Source organism: Crotalus tigris, unplaced genomic scaffold, assembly GCF_016545835.1.
Source record: "Crotalus tigris isolate CLP2741 ecotype Arizona unplaced genomic scaffold, ASM1654583v1 scf7180000017613.987060, whole genome shotgun sequence".
Lineage (NCBI taxonomy): Eukaryota > Metazoa > Chordata > Lepidosauria > Squamata > Viperidae > Crotalus > Crotalus tigris.
Window position 1 is genome coordinate 532,826 of NW_024096512.1, and position 20,485 is coordinate 553,310.

Genomic DNA, 20,485 nt, shown 5'->3' on the forward strand with positions numbered 1-20,485 from the left:
ACAAAGGAACACTTATTAACAAATGCAGTGAAATTAAAAGAATGAATGAAGTGCTTGATTGGAAGAAGCCAAAATGCATAAAAACAAATATTTCTTTAGTAATTGTAGAGATTCATATCTCTATCACTCTTTCTCCCCAATCCTATATTCTATTTCCAGAAAGGGGGGGGGGCTTTATTAGTTTGAGAGAGGAAGAAATAGACTTATTTGGCTGTGTGTTCAACAGGGCTCCTTACGATAGCCAAACACCTCCATTATTACCCAGATTTGTTTATTTATTATGAACAGAACAAAATAATATTTTATGCCCACAGCTAAAACAGTTTACTCCAGTATGTAAAATGAGCTCTTGATAATCTGAGGATTATAATCTATGATGTGTCCTCTGAAAATTCAATGATTAGTTTTTAGGACGTATGTTTATTATTGTCACTGCAGTAATGAAAATGTATTGTTTAAATTAACAAAACAGTTCAAATTTTAACAAGCCATTTTGACTTATCTTATAATACCTTCCCTCAGTATTACACAATACATTTCTGTTCATTAGGTACTTAGATTTATAATGTTCATGTTGCCAAGATATTCAAGAAAAGTGCTTGTGATCATTCACTTGCATTTTCATTTTAAGATAGGGATGAAATGTAATGTCACTAACAAAATAATGGGCAGAGTAAACATGATAACAAAGGGAGCATAATAAGACCATCTAGTTAATATCACAAGGTGCCTAGCTTTTTTTCTTTAAAAAAATATTTGACATATTACATTTATAAAGCCTATTTTTCGTGTTGCTTGTAGGGTATACTTAATCCAAGACTACAACTAATTAGATGCATTATGAGTTTATTTTTCAGTTTTTAAAAGTGAAAGAAGCAAAAAAGTTATGGTGAAGCATTATTGTGGCACCTTATTTTCTATGGCAGCAGTCATCACAAGTAGAGATCTGTGAAGTCCTTTCAATAAATCTCCCTCAGACTAGGTTGTTTGTAAGCTCAAATTTGTTAATATCCAAAGAGAAGCACCAAATGCAACAAACTGAAGAGCTAATGGTATCAGAATTACAAGAAATTCTTCCTGGAATACCAAATGCTGGAGGTACATTTATGGAGTAAACTGTTTACACTGTTTGTTAATTTTCTGGATTATATGAAGAACAGTTTTACAACCTGAACCTCTCTCTACAAAGGATTAGTCTAGCTCTACCAAACTGGGGGATGGGAGTTTGCTTGTCTGAAATAACTTTTAAATGAACACTTTTTAGTGGCTTTTTTGTTATGTGGTGCATTGTACAGCCTAGCAATGATATTAGTTCTAGTGTGGGAAAATATTATAATTGAGATCTGGTAAGTTATTTGCAGACTTCAAGTTTTTCTTTACACTGTTCTGACATTTAGCATAGCCCCAGTGAGGAAAACAATACTGCCATTCATGGCTCTAGACGTAGGTTTCAATCGACTTAAGCGGGCACAATGAAACTTGGTCATTCACTGGTTACCCATATTGTGTTCTCAAATTTTCTCTCAGCAAAAGTATAATGACTCAGTATTGTATGGCCACATAGACAAGGGCTCAGAACAAGAGACACTAGTTTTGTCTGACGGTGTGAGAAAGTCGTGAAGGGATCTTTTCTTCCAGATGGTGTTAAATTCAGCTGCCTTTTTAACATTGGCCTTGCACAGCAATCTGCTGCTCCCTTTTCAAAAGGAATAAGGCTTGGTTCCCACTAGTTAACATGCATACTCACGCAACTCTGCAACTTCACTCACACTGTTTTACAATGCAGTGGTATGCTAAATAAATTTGATCTGGGCTCTTCCAATGCTAAAGCTAACCTTCAAAGGAGAACTCAGATTATATTTATACTTCTTTAGACTTAAATTTTTATTTTTCAGGCTACTTCAAGCTCAAAAGAAAGATCCTGTTGCTAACAGTATTATGTGGAGAAATATATCATAAAATATGAACTTAATGAATTTTCCTTAGAATAGTTAGAAGTTGAAATATGTAAAGTAGAAATTAAAATTTATCTTAATTTGTACAAATTTTGTGGAAGAGAAATAATAAATAATAAAAAATAACATTAAAATGTATTTTATTGGTTGATACTCGTGTAACATTAGCATGGTACAAAACAATTCTGATATGACAATGGCTAACACAGAATTATTATATCATAAAGAAAAAAAATAGGTGTGTTTTTCTTAACAAATTTACAAGAAAGTCAATGATGTTAAGTAAAAAAAACTTATTTAGTAAAGTAAAAATAATTCTGCTTCATTTCATGGTTTTGGCTAAATAATATCTTATTGCCTTAATTGAGTTTCTTGGCAAAAGAAAACCATGCACTTTTTAATGTAAATGTTATCTGTAGTAGACAATAGCTCTAGGTACACAGCACCCCTAGACATGCAGTAAAGAAAAAGCAGAAAGGCGCTTAACAATAAAACAAACAGAACTTCTCAAATAAACAAACAAGAAACTGTTAACTGGTCTCTGCAGTTGTAAACTCTTGGCACGTGCACCCACTACCACCCTTCTCAGGACCTTTTATATTATCAGAGTACCTGCACAGTTCTCTCTTCAAAACTCTGTACAAAGAATCACTATCTAAACTCCTTAAAATTTAGCTGCTGTAAAAGTATTGCTTTCTGGAGGTCTGCTATAAAAATTATGTTTTATGCCATTTGATATAAAACAAAAAGACCCAGTGCATTTCATTAATGCATTTAATTCTCTCTCTCTCTCCCTCCCTCCCTCCTCTCTCCCTCCCTCCCTCCCTCCCTCTCTCTCTCTCTCTCTCTCACACACACACACACAGACACACACACACACACACACACACACACACACACACACACACACACACGTAAGATTAGACATGTGTATGTTGTATAATTTCAATTATGCCTTTTGTTTGGAGGGAGTTTAAACCAAAATTGGGTTAAGATGTCAGTTCAGTGTATATTTGCTTGGCAGCAAGGAATCCTCAATGCATATGACTTTTGAGTAGCTTATCAAGTAAACAAGTTCCATTGAGCTGAGTTCAATTCCTAATGGCTTAGCAGACCGAGATATTAGCCCACAATAAGATGGTTCTGAGGAGTCTGCATCTTCATTTGTGATAGATAAATGTGATAGCATTTAGAGTTAACTGCTCACTGTGAAATCAAACTTATTTAAAACTTACATTTATTTACCACTCATCCATTACAAAAAGTTCAGCAATGTACAATAGCAGGTTCTAGATGGAGGGAGGAGGGAGGGAGAAAATGTTGTTGAACATTTGCTAGGCCAAAACCTGTGTTGTGCATTTAACCAGAAAAATAACTTTGTTTTACCAGTTCTTTGCTTTTTCTTTCCTGAGCTATAGAAAATGTCTACATGAGAAAAAAACTATATTTTATTAGGAGAAGCTGAAAGAGTAAGGATAGAGCTAACAGAAACAATCTGCAGTTCCAAACAGTTGGGGTCCCCCTCTTGGGTGCCTGCAGATGGCTGTGGGTGGGAAATGCCTCTACTTTCTTAAGGGATGGAGATGAGTCTGTGGTGCACTTGATGTTTTTTTCATAGGGAGCCCCCAGCAGGGCTGTCTATCATAGGCTGCCGGGCCATAGCATGGCCACTTGCCCCTGAGCGTGGGAATAGGAGCATCCAGCCGTTCACATCTCAGGCATTCCGTTTAACGGAATCAATTAGGCAAGACCAGACCCTTGGATTTCACCTCCCCCTTTCCTTTTATTCCGGTTTTTTTTGGTCAGGTCTATATACGTCCTAATTATTTCAGTTAGGGATGCCAAAGCAGTTTCCTGGATAGATCTGGCCATCCTTAAACAAGAAGAGAGGAGGCGCGCACACACACGTGGGTTTGGGAGTTAATGTCACTTTCATTTCCAATGCTACCCGCAGAATAAGACACAGACTACTTTTTAACATTTTGACAAGGGGGGAGGCAATCGCGTCTCCATCACGTCTTTCTGCTTCAGTAGCTTCCTCAAGGAAACCCTCTAGGAACAGAGAAACATCTGTGCTTGCATTTTGAATAGAAGACTGATTTCCTTTTTTTTTTCCCCTGTTTTTTTTTTCAGATCAGCTATAAGCTTCCTCCAAGCCTCCTGTAACACAGACACACAGAAACACACATCTCCAATTTTGTGGCACTTCTCCAAATCTTCAATAGATATTGATGTCACCTAATGCCATCCAAAACATTTTTGTGCTTCCCCATTGAAATAGCAATACTCTGAGCAAGACTCCAAAACTGTTAAGCAGATCTCACAGAGAAACACAGACACACGTCTATTCAGAAATTATCAAAATTATCTCAGATTCACACACTAGGCCACAGCCGTATATTGCAAAACATCTTTGACATTTTAAAAGTGCATGAAAGGTTACAGATCCATACAAACACCTCGAAGCAAGTCTCATTGACTTCATGGAACTTACTTTTGAGCATTCAGGTATAGGATTAAGCAGGAAGGAAACAAATTGCACTTTTAAACAGGGTCATCTTTCATCACTCCTTCCCACCCCTTCCTCACAGAACAGCAAAAACAAAACAAAACAAAACAAAAGCAAAACATGGACATGCATTTGTTTACCATGAGTACAATATCCTCTTTGCAGCATATGGTTTATTCTTCACCATCTTGTGCCCTGGTATCTCCTACAGATATGTCTCTATGATACACATGTACATATGTCTTTGACACGGCATGTCATTTCATTCGTTTTCTCCCTCTCTTGCCTTGATCTGCAGAAACGTGCCCTTGAGTTAGCAGCCTTGTTAGAGCTGGGTTTTTATTGTCCCTTTCTTGCTTCTTGAGCAGCAGGAAGATCATGAAGGAGTTTTTACTTTCGGTTATCTAGCTTTATGAAGACCAACACACTCATACAGCTAGATAACCAAAGATAACAACTCGCTTCCCTCATATGGTTTGCAGGGCTTTCAGCCCCTCCTCATTAGAATCCAGACTGTTTCCACAAATAGATTTTTCCAAGTAAACCTTGTGTCTCAAAATGCTCATCCTTTCAAAGCCACCATGACCAGCTACAGTCTGTTGGAGTTATGCGTGCTCCTAAGATGCATCCAGAAGATATTATTGCCTTCAAAGTTTACTCCAAACTTTCTTTCTTTCTTTCTCCTTTCCCTTTTCTCTCTCTCCTGCACACGCTCTCTCTTTTTCTTTCCTTTCAATCCAGTAATTTCCTGCAGCAATGGACCAACTATTCATCTGTTAATATCAGAAAATAAAACCAGCTATTAAGGTGCATCAAGCTGTTAAGAGTGTGAAGCATCCATCCCTCCACAGGCCTCTATTTGCATTGTAAATTGCTTCATTCTCAGGAAAGGGTCTTTAACCTCTTATAAAGATGTAATGCCATCGGCGATATTTCCAGCGCAGAGAAAGGCAAAAGATGGGGAGGAGAAGGGAATCCCATTTCAGCAGGATTGGCAAGTTGATGGTGCCGGTGCGGTGGGTGCGACGATTCAGCTCTGTCTCCTGCTCCTTTTTTTTTTTTTTTTTGGGACTATGCATCACAGCGCCCTAAACATTCTTATTTTAACCAAATGGTGGCAGCAAATATCTTGCGGGTTTGGTTGGGGAGGGCTGGGGGTGGGGGGGGAAAGCAACCTGGCAGATCCACGGTTTCTCCGGATTCCCAGAGCTGGGCATGAGAAGCTGCAGTCTTGCTGGCTTGCCGCTGCTGCTGCCCCCCGTCTGAAAAAAGGAGAAAAGGGCTATCATTGGTGGGCTTGAAGTGCCCAAATGTGGACCAGCCCAGCAAGGTCAGAGGTCCTGGACAGCAGGGGACCAAGGTAATGATGATGTCACGAGAAATTTCAAGTACACCCGGTTATTGATACGCCCGAGAGATCAGCAATCCGAGCCCTCCGCGCCAGCAATGAGAGCGGCGGCGGCGACAGCATTGGGACCCGTTTACCTCTCCTCCCAGCCAGCGCGGCATCGCCTTCTCTACGGGGAGAAGAGAGGCTGGAACAGACAAGAGGTTTCTAAAGCCCGCGGCCTTTTACCTTCCTGGTTGCTAACGCAGATCGCTCTAACGTCCAAAAGAATTGGAAGGATTTTCTCTCGCTCGCTCACTCGCCCAGGATGCACACAAGCATGTCAGCCGGGGGGGGGGAGGTGGAGGGGGGGCAGAGAAAGAAGAGAAGAGCCTTTGCCTGCATTTCTCCTCTGACAGACTCGGCATGTGCTGTGCACGGAGATGTGTGACTGAACGAGGCTGTCCTTGGGCCTGCATTTCAGGGATTGGGAATTGGCGCTGCATTACGCAGCGAGTCCGGTGTCACCGCACAGAGCCTTCGCCCGCTCGCCTGCCTGCCTGCCTGCCTCTCTCGCGCTTTTTAAACGGCTTTACTTCTGACTCCCTTTCCGGGGTTGCGCTGCGAGCCGCCTCCGCGAGGATTGCGCCGTGGCGCGCGTGTGCAACCAAGCCAGCTCGGGTGGCAACTGGGCTGGCTGCAAGCAACGGACTTCTCTCTGCTTGGCTATAGCTATTCTGTCGCGCAAGACCTCCCCCCCCCGCACCCCGCTCCACAAAGACGCGCCACTCTCACCTGCCTCTACCCCTCCCACCTTAGAAATGCAACACAGGTAAACATGCGGCGGGAGGGGGAGAGACTAGCCCCCCTTCCATTTGTAGAGGTGGCCCTAAAAAAGCGAGGAGCCGGGAAAAGGGGCACTTGGGGTGCTTTCTCAAACTTCCTACGTAGCTAGAAGCGAACCGGGATGCCCGGAGTGGAACTGGAGGGAATAATTAATGTTCCATCCTCGTGCGGTGGAAATGCCTTCTGTGTAGTATTTGGGCTTGCAGTTATCACCTCCTAATTTCGAAAAGGTTAAAAAGGAAGGGGCGGAGGAAGGGAACATCATCCTATGAATTATTTAGCCACGCATTTGGGATACACTTTTTCCCTGGTGTAAAAGTGCAGAGATTAAGCCCTCCCTTGTTTATATGGGAAACGGGGAATCTTACAACAGGATATTTACTGTTCAGATTAATAAATGCACTCAAATGGCTAGATCATGCTCCAGGTAATAAAAGATAAGACATTTTGACAATTCAGTAGGGCGATGCCTGCTTTCCCCCCTTCCTATAGGAATTGGACCTGCACTGTTGCTGCCGCCACCACCAACCTATCCTAACAATCTGAAATCTGAATTGTTTTAGAGGATATTCTTCTTCAGTGCCCTACACCGATTGATGCCTGCATAGATTAGCCTTTTCCTCCTCCAAGTATACCTCTTTATCACAACTGGCTTTATTCCCCCCCCCCCAACATGTTCACATGGTACTTATGGAATTCCCTGTATATACTGGGATCTCTCTGCTGTGAGCTGTACAGTAATTTCATTGAAGGCTGAAATATAGGGGTGATTGTGGAAAGAGGACAAGCATCTCCAACATATATGTTTTTTTAAAAAGATAAATATAAAGAGGTCTAATTACTGTCTAAAGTTGGATATTGTCACATACAGGAAAAAGCAAAGCAAAACAAAATTATGATAGAACAAGGTCCCATATTAGTAGAATAAAATGCTGTCTAAATCTTCCCAGTAATGCCAAACAATATGTTTTATAACCAAATGGAGTCAAAACACTGCAGTTTTTATAAAGCACCCTTCCTATCTTGGTATTTATACACAGTAAAATGTTTGTCACAGATAAACCTGGCTAATGGCATCACTGTCCTGTTGTGTGACTACATGACTACATGAGCTGCAAGGCTTATATTTTGCCATAATACCAGCTACAGCTCCATAAGTACTACCAGGGTTTTGACCAGCTGCGGGGCAATATATGGAAGAATACAGAAAGACACTGATCACGTGGGGTTGCCTAATGAGCATTTCTGAAATGGCAGATAGCACAGAATAAAGTCTTCTTCCTTCTCTACCCCCACCCTGCCCTGTTATTTTGAAAAAGCAAAAGGCAGCAGTGTGAATGACCATGCATGTTCTGTATTGCAGAGACCAGACCTGGAAAATGGTGGGGAGGGGAATGGGAATATATTCCACTAAGTGGCTCTCAGGTCTTATGTTTATATGGGTGTAGCATAAAATCAGCCTATTCAAGTGTGAATACGTACAGAGCTAATTATATTTAAAATGATAATAGTTCAAAAGGCATGTCTAGTTTTACTATTTGATTTTCCTTTCTGATCCACTACATTCACAAGTGGGGGTGGGTGGGGGGAACTATTCTGTTCTTGCACTTACACTGTTTCCTGATTTTGTTGGCATTTGCATAAGAGCAACTGTCTTATCACTGGAGATCAAGATATTGCTTTTCTTCACCTATGTTGTTCTGCAAAGTATCTGATGTGATCCCAGTCCTCATGATGTGAAAGCAGCTAATCTCGCAAGTATGAACTTGCTCATAAAGAAAAGTGTTTCATATTCATATTCAAAAAGTCTCATAAAGAAATATGTTTCCTGCTTTTTATTTAATTGGCAAGTAAAGTATTTTTTTAAAAAAATCTCACTGAAAATAGTGACATGGCCATTTAAAACAAATCAGCATTGTTGAAAGAAACTGCATGCTAAGAATCATAGCAACATGTGCCTGTTCATCTCTCCAATAAAATTATCTTAATGGCTTGGAGATTGTTTAGCTTGTTTTCTAATCTCTTTACAGGCATCCAGAACATCTTGGCATAAAAGCAAAGCACTCCATCAAAGCTTCTTTGGAACAAACAAGCCCTCTTGTAAGAAATCTGTTCCATCATCTCCTCCTTGCAGAACCAACATTCACTGATCTAGACAACCTCCTCTTCCTTCACCAACACTGCAGGGATGGTGGAAAAAACTGTTTCTGCTGCTATCAAGCTGCATTAATAGTTACAAGACTGATGGCCTTTTTCACTCCTTCCCTACTAAATCCCAAATTCATATCTGATTCTTTTATATATAAACTGCCTTATAGCATTAAGAATCCTGTCTATTTCTTTGTAAAAGCCATAGCATTACCTATATTTACATATCTCAAGACTCACTGTAACTGCTTTAAAATTAATAAGCAAAGAAAAAAAACAATTCTATTATTTATGTGATTGCTGATTCTGCTCTTTCTTCTCTAGTGGATCCCACCTATTTCTGTTATTTCCTGATACATAATAGCAAAGGCAGGGGGGCTGTGTGGGGCAGAAAATTAATATATAATAGTTGCGACAAAAAGCCATCTGTAAAACATCTCTAAGAAGCAAGTATTTTCCTCTTTCTGTTGCTAATTACAGGGAATAGACACAGATTCTTACAGGAATATTATGCTTGCTATTTTAAAAAGAAATTACCTTTTTGTGTAAATAGTCATTCCATGTGATTACCTCTGGATGTCTGCCTCTAAAATTAGATTGAAAGAAAAAGAAAGAAAGGAACGGTCATTACAAAACAAAAACAACTTAAAAATGCACTGAGGAAAATGTCAATTTAAAGGAAAAATATCAGTTTTTTAAAAAAATCTATAACCAAGACCATCATAATAACAAAGACAAAATTAGTACCAATCAGTTGACTAAATCTGTGAGAAGAAAGCACCAGGAATTGTTCTTGCACATCTTCAGTGGAAATTAATGAGCTGGACAAGATTATTACCCTGATGTCCTAAAATGGTCCTGTGTATTTTCACATATTTTGGACAAAACAATTTCCCGCTAGAGTGTGCCTCATGGCTCTTATCTGGTAACCAAAGCACAAACTAGCATTTACTTAAGATATCCAATCTTTTGTACAGTAAAAGGGGAAAAACCTCATGTGTGCTGTTTTGTATTTTGGCACCTGAAGAATTAAATGTTTAATTTGGAACATAAAACAAATCTTCAACAGGAATCTCTTCAACTGGGATATAAAGCTCAGAAACTGAGGACAGAGAGATCAAATGTATTGATTTAAAATTATGAAAATGCTTGAATTCTGTGGAATGGTAGTCTGGAAAGGGCAAGGAGCCTATATTTACAGGTTGAAGACAGGTCTTTCTTGAAAAAAAAGGCTGGAGGCTCCACCTAGCCACGATTTACAAAATATGCAAAATGCTTTTGCTCAGGTTTTTTAAGCTTATGAGTGATCCCACACTCCTATTTTTATGGAATGCCTTTTGACTTTAAAGAGACAGAGACAGGTCTCAATTACCTTACAAGAAGATGTAGTGTTTGTGCTTAGCATTTATATGCCCTTCAAAGCCTATAGTTCACTTTCCTTCTTTTACTCATAGAACTCTATTATTAATTAGACCTAAGTAATGGCATTTCTATTCAAAAAATTCTTTTAACTTGGCCGTTTTCCTTTTGCTCAGGAACACTGAAATTTCATTTCAGCCTTCTCTTTAAGTGTGAAAATGAATCCTATTGCATAAGTGCAGTACTGTATACAGATGTATCTTCCTTGTGTAGAACAGAATCTGGCAGCGCTTATACTAAGCCTTTTTCAAGATAGGAAGAGACCTGACTGCCCGGAGAGAAATTGCAGAGACCATCTCCTGCTGCCTCAGCATCAGGATGTTTGTAGCCTTCAATATTTGGAAAAAATGAAATGTTGATGGTCTGTTTAAACTGATCCCTTTGAGATTTGGCTTGATTTGGAACCCATTCCCAGTAGAGCCGACTTAATTCAAGCAATTTTATCAGTTCAAGTCAACTAAAAACAATTATATCAGCTTAATTACCTTATAAACTTATTATAAACCTTCCTGAGCTTATGGGCAGAAAACGCACGCCGGCATTCCTGAGCCAACAACGTGAGCTGGCAATGTCATTCGGGGCTAATAAAAGCAATGAGAAAATTGTCAATGCTTCAAGAGGAGGAGATGGATTGCTGAACCTTGAACTTACAGGTAAAAACAAAGCTACAAACAATACCAATGTAAACAGATTGGCCAACATGTACAGTAGATGACAATTGCACATTGTCATGCATTTGCTATTTTGTGAGTGTCTGGACGGGTGTATTAAAGACCTGTCTGCATCCTATTCTGCATTGGTGGAGTGTCCAGGTAAGACCAGTTTTCTCATTAGGAATTTCATTGCATAGGTTTTCATCAATCTATATAGTACTTTCTAAAAGTAGTTAAAAATCATCATAACAACTTGATAGCTACCTGTCCTCTTTGTAATATTTCTGTACAATTTAGCCTTTAACTCAAAAGTCAGAAGCAAAATAGTCAAAGATCTTTAAGATATTACAATAAACTTCATTCAAGGCTTATGTAGCAATTCAATATGCCCCATGGATTATATTTCCCTGACCAAATATTTCTGTCCCAGTTATTTGCCGTTCCTGCTCTCCACCTTGAAGTCATTTTGAATGCTAATTAATAGACCCCCCCCATCCCAAGAAACGGCCCACCAGCTTCAACAGCCCAAGTTCAAAACCATCCATCAATTACCAGTTCTCAAGTTAATTTATAAAGCCCATCACTTCTGTTAAGGCTTCTTTCCCGCTCTCTACTGGACGTCAATGGGAAGTCTTAACGATACAACCTGTTTGGGGGAAACATCTCTCTCCCTCCAGAAACATGACACGCGGAGTTCACGTTCAGAGAAGCCATTTCTCGTGAATCAGAGGAACATCTGCGCCATGAAGTTCTTACAAAGTGTCTTCCTCGCTCGCCCTACTCCCAGCTCTGCCGGTATAAAGACGGCTGATCCCAGAAAATCGGCAGGACTACTTACTTTTCCGGTTTCTTCTCTTTCCAAACAGGGCAGCGCAGGAGGAGGAGGGAGAGTTCAGAAAGGAGGAATGAAGAGCTTTGTTTGTTTTCTTAAAAAAGAAAAAAAAAAAAAGGGGGGGGGGAGAGCGAGTCTGGTTCCAGGGGATGTTGTGGAATCTTCGGCAGGCAAGAAAAACAAAGCAAAAAGAACAGCCGAGCAGCCCAAACTTCCTGTTAATGCACCTGAAACAGTTTCAAAAGTCTTCCAAGAGTCGCACCGTCGTTTTCTCTTTATCTCTGTTTGTCTCTGGCTGCTTTAATTCCATCGTCCGGCATTCGCAAGACTGGTGCTAAAACTGCGTCTTCCATCCAGCAGAAAACGAAGAGGGAATTTAAACAGACACGCTTCGCCCCCTAATACGGCGTGCACAAAGCTCCAGAGTAGAAAGTGAAGCATTGTATGTGAGGCTCTCTGCAAGTTTTTTTTTTGGGGGGGGGGGAGGAGGGGGGTTGTCCGAGGTCTAGCCCAGCCCTCTCTGGTAAAGGAGGACGTGCTCTGAAATTCAACCAGTTCCCCAGCGCTTTTGTCGCTCGCGAACTGAAGCTCTATTGTTCGTCCATTGCCACGGTCTTTTTCGGCTCCTGCTATACGTTATGAGTTGCCAGAAATAATGAATTTGCATCAAGCCCTCTCTCGCTCCTCTTCTGACAGACGGAACAAATTAGAAATGTCTAGTCTAAACGGGACCAATGGCTACATTTCCCTATGGCAGTAGACGAGAAAGATGCATTTTGCGTGAATTTCTCCCACTTCTGTTCTTTTTCACTGTCCTGGCGTTTTTTTTTTAATTTAAAAACAAAATAAAACCCGAAGTCTTTTACGTTTGCCTCCTGCTTTTGCTCGCTATATTTTGCTCTTTCCCTCCCTAAACGTGTTTATTCTACTTTGAGACGACTGAGCATTTCTGATTTGTTCTTCCCGAATAAGTCGCTAATTTAACTTGACTTTCTTTCCAGTCCCGAAACTTGGGCGGATTTGATTGCTCCTATTTCTCCTCTTTCTCAAGCAATGGGGTGTGTTCAGTCCTTCACATAACGTTTCTTGTTCTGAGGCTATGGGAGGGCGCCTGTCCTACTCACCCAGAGGGTGGAAACAGAATGAGCAACAGTGGAAGAAAGTGCAAGAAAGCCAGCCAGGCAAGTGGCGTGCTCGCGAACGCCAATATCGTAAAAGTGTGTAAAACCGGCAGCACTCATTTTGTGGGTCTACGCTCCTTTTGAATGTCAGAGTAAACGGGAGTGCCGTGGGTATTTTGCGAGGGCAGAGGACGATCCTCGTGTAAATTTGGTGCTCCACAGACCTTGTGACAACCGTTTCGCGTGAATAGGAAGTGATAAGGGATCGGGATATGTAAAGAAAGCCAAATCGTTTGGCTTGTATGGAGTGGTTCTGTGGAGCTCTCTTTCAGAGCCCTCGGCAGGGTCAGTGGTAGGTGTATCCTGAGGAGTCCGTTGCGGTGGGTTGGAAATGTGTGTCTGAGGGAAAGGGGGAGGTTGGCTGGGAGGAGCCTCGTTAAAAAAAATATTCAAATAAACCTTTCGCATGCAAAGATGGTGGGTGGGGGTGGGGAGGAGAGGTAAGCTGGTAATGAGAGGCTGGGGGTGGGGGGAAGAGAGAGATCCCGCTTGGAGCCACAGACTGCACCGGCTGCCACTTTCCCGCCAAATTTAGCTAAGAAGACATTAGCACTCTGACCCCTGATAGTGGCTTCCGCGGTTTCCTCTGGACACCTCCACCTCTAGAAGGACATCCTGGCTGCCCTAGCCTAGACAGAATGCGAGCCCGGAACAAAGATAGGTTATATTATTTGGGAGGGAGGGAGGAAAGAAAGGGAGGGAGGGCAGGAGAGACAAAAAGCAGGTGAGCGAGAGAAGACACCTGCACAGAACAGGCACAAGAAACTGAGGAAGACTCTAGGGCCGAGTTTTGCCTTCAGATGAAGGATTTGCCCCCATTACCCTTTAACTTTAAAGGTTCTCTCAAGCTAATGACTCAGATAAATAATTAGATTCTGAATTAAGAAAAGAAGCGAGGGAAATGGGCTACAGTATGTTAGGTCTTGGGTTCTTTTGCGCCCAACTTACGAGCGGAGCTGATAAATTTTGTACCAATGTCATGGATATATCAAAGGGATGGAAAGGGAGGCAGGTGACATTGGACATTGCCTCCAGCTTGTTTTGAAAGCAGAGCTGGATACGCTTCAAGGATGCTCCTGAGTGAAAGCTCACCAACCCCTTCAAGCATAGCCAGCCCTACAAATGTGTTGTGAGATGTGTGTGTGTGGGGGGGGGGGTAGGCCAGGAAGAGACAGTTTACAAGACCCCCTTCTCACTGCCCCTACCGCGCCACACCCCATTTCGTTAGCTCTATTCCCTTTCAGCAAAATCCTGGGTCTCTTTACACACAGTCTCTGGCACCGAACCTAAAGACGACGCGTCCCGAAAGACGAGCGCAGCCACAAGCGACGGATACGCCGGTGGAGAGACAAATGTTTGCGAGTCTCAGTCCTCCCCGGTTCATCTCTTCCTTCCCTCACTTTCTCCTCTCCTTCCATTCGCCTAAGATATCGCCGGAGGGCTGCTCTCCTCGTCCTCGTACATTTACACGTAGCGCCGGCATTTCGTTCAGGCTACCGAACAACGCCATCACCGCGGGTAGCCGGCGCGCTTTGGCCGGGCAGACACCTACGCGGCCCCAGTCCGGCTTCTGCAATGCCTTCTCTTCGGAGAAACTGCCGCCGCCGCGTCCCACTTTCGGCGAGGAGGGGGCGGCAGTAGGGGGAGACATGAAGAGCCCCTCTCCTCCCGCTCCCTCCAAGCGTTGCATTTGTAGCAGGGTTGCCAAGTTGTCAGAGAGTGGGTGCAAATGTTTATTTTATTAGAGGGAGCAGCACGTTGCTCGTTCAGGGCTGCAGAGGAATATCAGGCAAATAAAGAATCTTGGCTAGGCCGGCATCTTCTCCAGACTCGTTCCTTGGTTCCAGTTTGGTCTTTTTTCTTTCCCCCTCCAGGCGGTTTCGCCGGCTGCCCTCGCCCCTCCGGTGCCAACGGCAGAGGCAGCCTCGGCTTCCGAGCTCCAGCTCCGTCTCCCTCCCTGCCTCCCTCCCTCTCTCTCTCCCTCTTTCTCTCTCCCGCTCGCTTCTCCGCTCTCATCCCAGCTTCACGTTCAAGGTTTAGCAGCGAGGTCACGTCCATTGACGTCAGCTTGAGTCTAACAGTACGTCCGGCTACATTTACATACATCAAGGAAATTAGGGCATTAAAAATATGCAAATCCTACTGCATGAAGAAGAGACTATAGATTCCCGGAGCGATCGCTTCCTTTCATGGAAGATTTTAATTAAAGGAACAATCTTTAAAAAAAAAAAAAAACGGGCGGGAGGGGAGAGAGAGAAAAAAAAGCAGAGCTCACCATACCGAGCCTTTCGTCCTAAAACGGCAACAACAACAACCTCCCAAAAATCAAAGCCACCAAAAGCCCAAATGACCAAGATCTGCTAAGCGCCGGGAAGATTTCAGCCGATCGGCTTCTACCGCTGAAGGAAAGCGGCCGGCCTGCAGCGCTGCGCGGAGAAGAACAGGTGACAAGCAGGAGGCTTCAGCCAGACGCCTCTCTCTATGCATAATCAACGCTGCGCCATTCTGCTTTCCTCCTTTGGCTTTGGCTGCTGCTGCTGCTGCTGCTGCTGCTGCTCCGGTTGGCTCCTGCATGCATTATTTTTAATACTGATGCATATGTAAAGGTATATTTGCATTTTTAAAACATTTACTGGAAGTTAAGATTTTTAGATTTCCTTTCTTCCTTCATCTTATTTTTTTTAAAGCAAAACATTTTATTTTCATTTGTTTCATGTTGGCCTTTCTCCTGTGGTGCTCTATAGATGCAGCTTGCTTTTGCCTCCTGCTTCTTCATTTTCTGCAAATATGTTTGGACATGGTTCCCTAACACAATGTAAAGCTTCAGAATCCTTTGCTTCCTCTTAAAATGAGAAGACTGGCATGAATTGGCAGGGTGTTATAGTTTATATATATATATATATATATATATATATATATATATATATATATATATATATATATATATATATATATATATATAATAAATCCCATCATAGACATAAAAATAAAAAAGAGGGTGGAGCATCTGGAAGCTTGCATAATAGGAATTGTTTAAAACACTCTGGCTGTCTATACGTACATTCTCCTTTGGCTTCAGAAGCCTTTCATTTGAAAATATTTTCTTTAGAGATGTGCCCACAATGAGGGAAGGGAGATATCTGTAAGGAAGACATTTTCAACCATGTTGTATGTTGTCTTCTAACTGTGGTATATTATTAATGCATTTCATTTAAACTTATCTGGCTTTATGCCAAGTACTACTTCTTGTTCGACAATGCATCCGAGATCTTGTTTATAAAATAGGTGTTTAATAAGCAAGGGATGTATTGTGTGTGTGTATGTGTATGTGTGTGTGTGTGTGTGTGTTCCATCTATACTGAAATATTATGTTTGAGAAACATTATTTTGGATGGATTTTTTTAAAAAAATAATAATAGTAATTTAAAGTCACCAAACGTTTGTTCCAATTAAACCATTACTTTGTTTCCCAAGTCATCTTTCTAAAATAATGCAGGGTTGACATTCAGGAGAAAAAAAATGAACATACACTTACATCACATACCTAGTTAAGACAAATAAGTGCAAGCATATGCATAGGTCATTAGGCACAGCACAAATTACTTACCTGCATATATGCATAAGGTCAAAGTTAACTCTCCTCAAAGCCGAGCCCATTTAGATTTTGAGAAAAGCCAGAGAGTGATTTTCGCTTTGTGTTATGCCTATATCCCAATCCATCCAATTTGAGCTTATGCTACATTCAGCCTTACCACCATCTCCAGTTTTACATGCCCTAAAGTGCTCATATGATATGTCACCCAATAAAAAGTGGTCAGATGGCTACACGTAAACCATAAAGAAAGGGGTGGGAGAACCACATCTTTGTCTTCCATTACATTAGTTCTTATCACACTATGTATAAAACAATACATTGTAATAAAGTGTGTGTGTGTGTGTGTGTGTGTGTGTGTATGTGTACATTGCATGAATCCAGGAGTCCAGCACTTAAGACTCACCCAGCTGGCCCTCTCCATGGAACATTGAAGACATCTCATTGATTGAGACAATCCCAACCTTCTCTAGTGACTAATTAAACCATGTGAACTACCTTAACTGCTTATAGCAATAGCTGTCCACAGACCTAGAGAGGGTAGGTGCACAGAAGGCACACTTAAGTGGGATAATGATGTGTCTATTCAAGAAGCCGATATCAAAGACATTTGTTTGGGCGTCTGCTCCATCACACCCTCCTCACACTGGAGCTCTAGATGTGTGTTGTTGTGCGAGGAGAAGCGCCCTAGAGATGCTTTGCTTATGGCTAACCGTAGCTTTCTCTCTGTCCCATCCCTGCCTCTTAGCCCTTTGCACTGCTCCTGCTTACCCTGCAGGCGGCAGCTTGGGGCAGCTCGGTGGATGCTGGAGCTGCAAAAAAGATGTGCAGGGTCACCCACCATCTAATTCTTGCACTCTGTCTGAGCTTAGCCCTCTCCTTGAGAGCCCCTTTCCCCCACACCAACACGCTTTCACTCATACAACACATACCTACGTCGCCTTCCGTCCAGCTGAAATTACCACATAGAGGCCTTGCCCCGTGAATCGCATCACCTTCGTGCAGTGATCGAACGAACTCAACAATCTGCACAAATCCCAACTCCTTCGCACACTGCTCTCGCTGTGAAGGCCACTTCCTTGGCCCTCCTGCATCCAGCAGCCCCTCCTCTTCACCCCCACCCCACCCCACCCCTCGCTCAGCACCTCAAGTGCTTGTGCCAGAGGGAGATCAAGGGACAGCTGCCTCGTCTAAGCCATATGCCACTTAAATTGGACGGCCACGAACAATAAATATCAAGTCACCCATTATATCGCATGGCAAATTGCTCACATCTAATTCTGTACCTCAGAGTTAAAATACACAACCAGGCAATATGCATGTGTAAAGTCACCCAATGTTCACCCATTGGTAGTATCTTTCTCTCTTCATTTTTTTATGTCCAGGAACCACTTACTAGGAATTTGACATTGGTCTAAAGAAATAGAAACTAACCTATTGAGCTTTCATAACAGATTATTCACAGGGCATCCAAAAGAAAAGAAAGATTTTTGCCTTTCAAGAGATTTCCCACCCTTTAAAACGATAATATTCTTAAAACCTATTCAGCATCATACAGGGCATGGGAGCACACATTTTGTATTAAAATGCATTCCTTATAAGATTTGTAGGATACAAATTTGTAGGATTACAGCAAAAAGGGAGGGAAATATATCCTTCTGGAAGCAAGACTAGGGTGGGAATGGGGGAGCAACAGCATTCTTGGTCAATACTGATGCTTTTTCCTAAGAATAACTTCCACTAAAATAAATTATATTCTTAATACAAGCATATTGTGCCAATCAACTTGACCCTACTTTGATATTAGTCTCCCATTTCCTAGTTCTATTCATAAATAAGAATTTCTTTTGCAAAAGGCATAATTGAAACACTTCATGAGATGCGAAGCACTTTCTAGGAATCATCTTCAAAAAAAAAAAATCATCCCGGCCTCCTGTTTAATAATAATTGCCACATGACATCTCAAGGCAAAATGTAAAAGGAAATGGGAGACAATTTTCAAGGCTATAGAAGTGAATCTAGATTTTCAATCCTTGAGGATTTATCCATGTTCCAGGGAAATTTGGGAGGGGAAAGCATAGATGTGAGCAAAGGTGTTTGTTAGAATTACATGTTAGTGAATCGACAATATTGGGATTAATCAAAACGCTTAAGAATAAACATGTGTAAAGCGAGCAATGCAATTTTGATTTTAGCCCCAAACTAACACAAGAGGCGTCATCAGAGGAATCTCTCTGGGTGTCTCTTTTTGTCTGTGTATGTGTGTACAGCCTTCTATTGTTTCCTGGGTTTCTGTTTTTTCCTTACCAACCACCTTGCATGCTAAAATAAGACAAGAACAGCTGTATTTAGAGAGAGACCCGGGCTCTGGTAATGGTTCTCCTCCCACTCCAATACACTAGCTTTCTGTTTCTCCACATGTCCATTGCTGGGCTCACTTATAGGAGAGTATGGCTTCCAGATAATCACTTAAGCAATGGCAAGATGGTCTAGTGCCAGAGGTGAGCTCACTAAAGGCAATTTGCTACCTTAGAGGTAAGGGACCATACAGCATTCCTGCTGCCCCCATGAATGGCTCTTGATTACCCTATTCTGGCCAGCAGGGGGATAGCGACACCTACTGGCTGTCCATATAAATCGTCTAAGCATTAATGGGAAAGATAAATGCATTTGATTAATCAAGGAAAACAAGTGATTAAATAGTTAACGTTGTCCTAGACTCTTAAATATATTATATTCAGTCAGGGTGTGGAAAAGGAGCAAAATCAGTTTAGTATTTAACAACTTACCCACAAAATTTCAGCTGATCTCAGTGATTAATACCAGGAAATATAACCCTAGCATGCAATACTGTACATTAAATAACACACAAACTGACTGGGCTTCAGTTGTAAACTTGAAATACTAGAACTTTTGTAAAAACAAATAAACAAATAAAGTAATATTCAGGCAAGCAAAGCAAAGTCAGACCACTGAATGTTAAAAGTTGGTTATCTTCCTTCTCTAATAATCCTGAAAGAAATGAGAAAGCCCTTCAAAATCCTCGTGGGGAACCTTCTCCTACTGAAGCTCAAAGGAAGAGTCAAAGCCCAAGGCTAAGAACGGATTCTTCAGTCTTAAGAACCCTACTCCTGTTCTTAAATTCCTGATCTGTCCTGGTAGAGGCAGAAGCCTTAGGGAGGCTTACCAAGGCTTTCCGCCCTGAAATCACGGAGAATAAAGGGAAAGTTTTTTTCTTTAAAAAGGCATTTTCCCTAGGGGTTTTGAATAATATTTCATGAGCTTGGGGAAGATAGCATTAATATGGAAACTGTCTCAACAGAGAAACTGTTCTTTGCTGGGCAAGTTGAAAATTCTTTAGTGGTTCTTTCTTTCTCCATCTCTGGAATACGTAGTCCACTCTTATTTGAAAGGTCCTCTGTGATGTTAGTGACAAAAAGACCATCTAGATAATTGAGTAGACAAAAGGTCCATAATACATGGCGTTTGCTGGAATATCTAGGATTGAAAAGTCTCTCTTATATATTTATTCTAATCACTAATTAAATGTTTGGGATGAAGGTGAGAGGAGACAGAAGGTGGCTTTAAGTAGAAGAATACATTGGTAACACAAATCCTTTTTTATGTCTAATTCAGGGTTTTTTAAAGGGGAAAATTTAAATCTTCTTGTTAAACATGTAGGTTGCAATTTTAAGACATACATAACAGGAATTAAAACTCATTGATATCAATGGGATTTACTGTGAGTAAACATACTATGGGTTTGATTTCTCCACGTACATACTTGTATATATCTTTAGAGTTGTATAAGTAAAATATACAACAAAGAAAAAATTACTGTGACCATTGGGGTGTCATTTAATGACTTTTCATACCTGCGCATGTAATCTTCTGCCATGCAGTCTTTTAAGGCAGATGCTTTTTGTTTGCCTATTTATGGAAAATGTATCAAGGAGGCTGATGATGGATGCAAACATGCTTAGCATCACATGGAGTTCTACTATTGAGGCTGGTAATTGATAT

At 41.4% G+C, this 20,485-nt stretch overlaps 2 long non-coding RNA genes across 7 annotated transcripts in view; both read right to left on the reverse strand.

Moving 5' to 3' along the window:
• LOC120300277 overlaps positions 1-20,485 on the reverse strand; it is a 145,662-nt gene that overhangs the window by 119,579 nt on the left and 5,598 nt on the right. For 3 of the 6 annotated variants that reach the window (XR_005554619.1, XR_005554624.1, XR_005554620.1), the window contains exons 1-2: positions 11,696-12,148; positions 9,323-9,371 (exon numbers count right to left, since the gene is read on the reverse strand). This is a non-coding gene — a long non-coding RNA (uncharacterized LOC120300277). Of the gene's footprint in view, positions 1-9,322; positions 9,372-10,689; positions 10,786-11,695; positions 12,149-20,485 lie in introns of those variants that run through there. The other 3 variants (XR_005554621.1, XR_005554623.1, XR_005554622.1) reach the window with 2 other exon arrangements.
• LOC120300302 lies at positions 4,076-8,171 on the reverse strand. Its single transcript, XR_005554627.1, has 2 exons — positions 6,041-8,171; positions 4,076-5,726 (listed from the first exon to the last, which is right to left on the reverse strand). It is a non-coding gene; the product is annotated as an uncharacterized LOC120300302 (long non-coding RNA).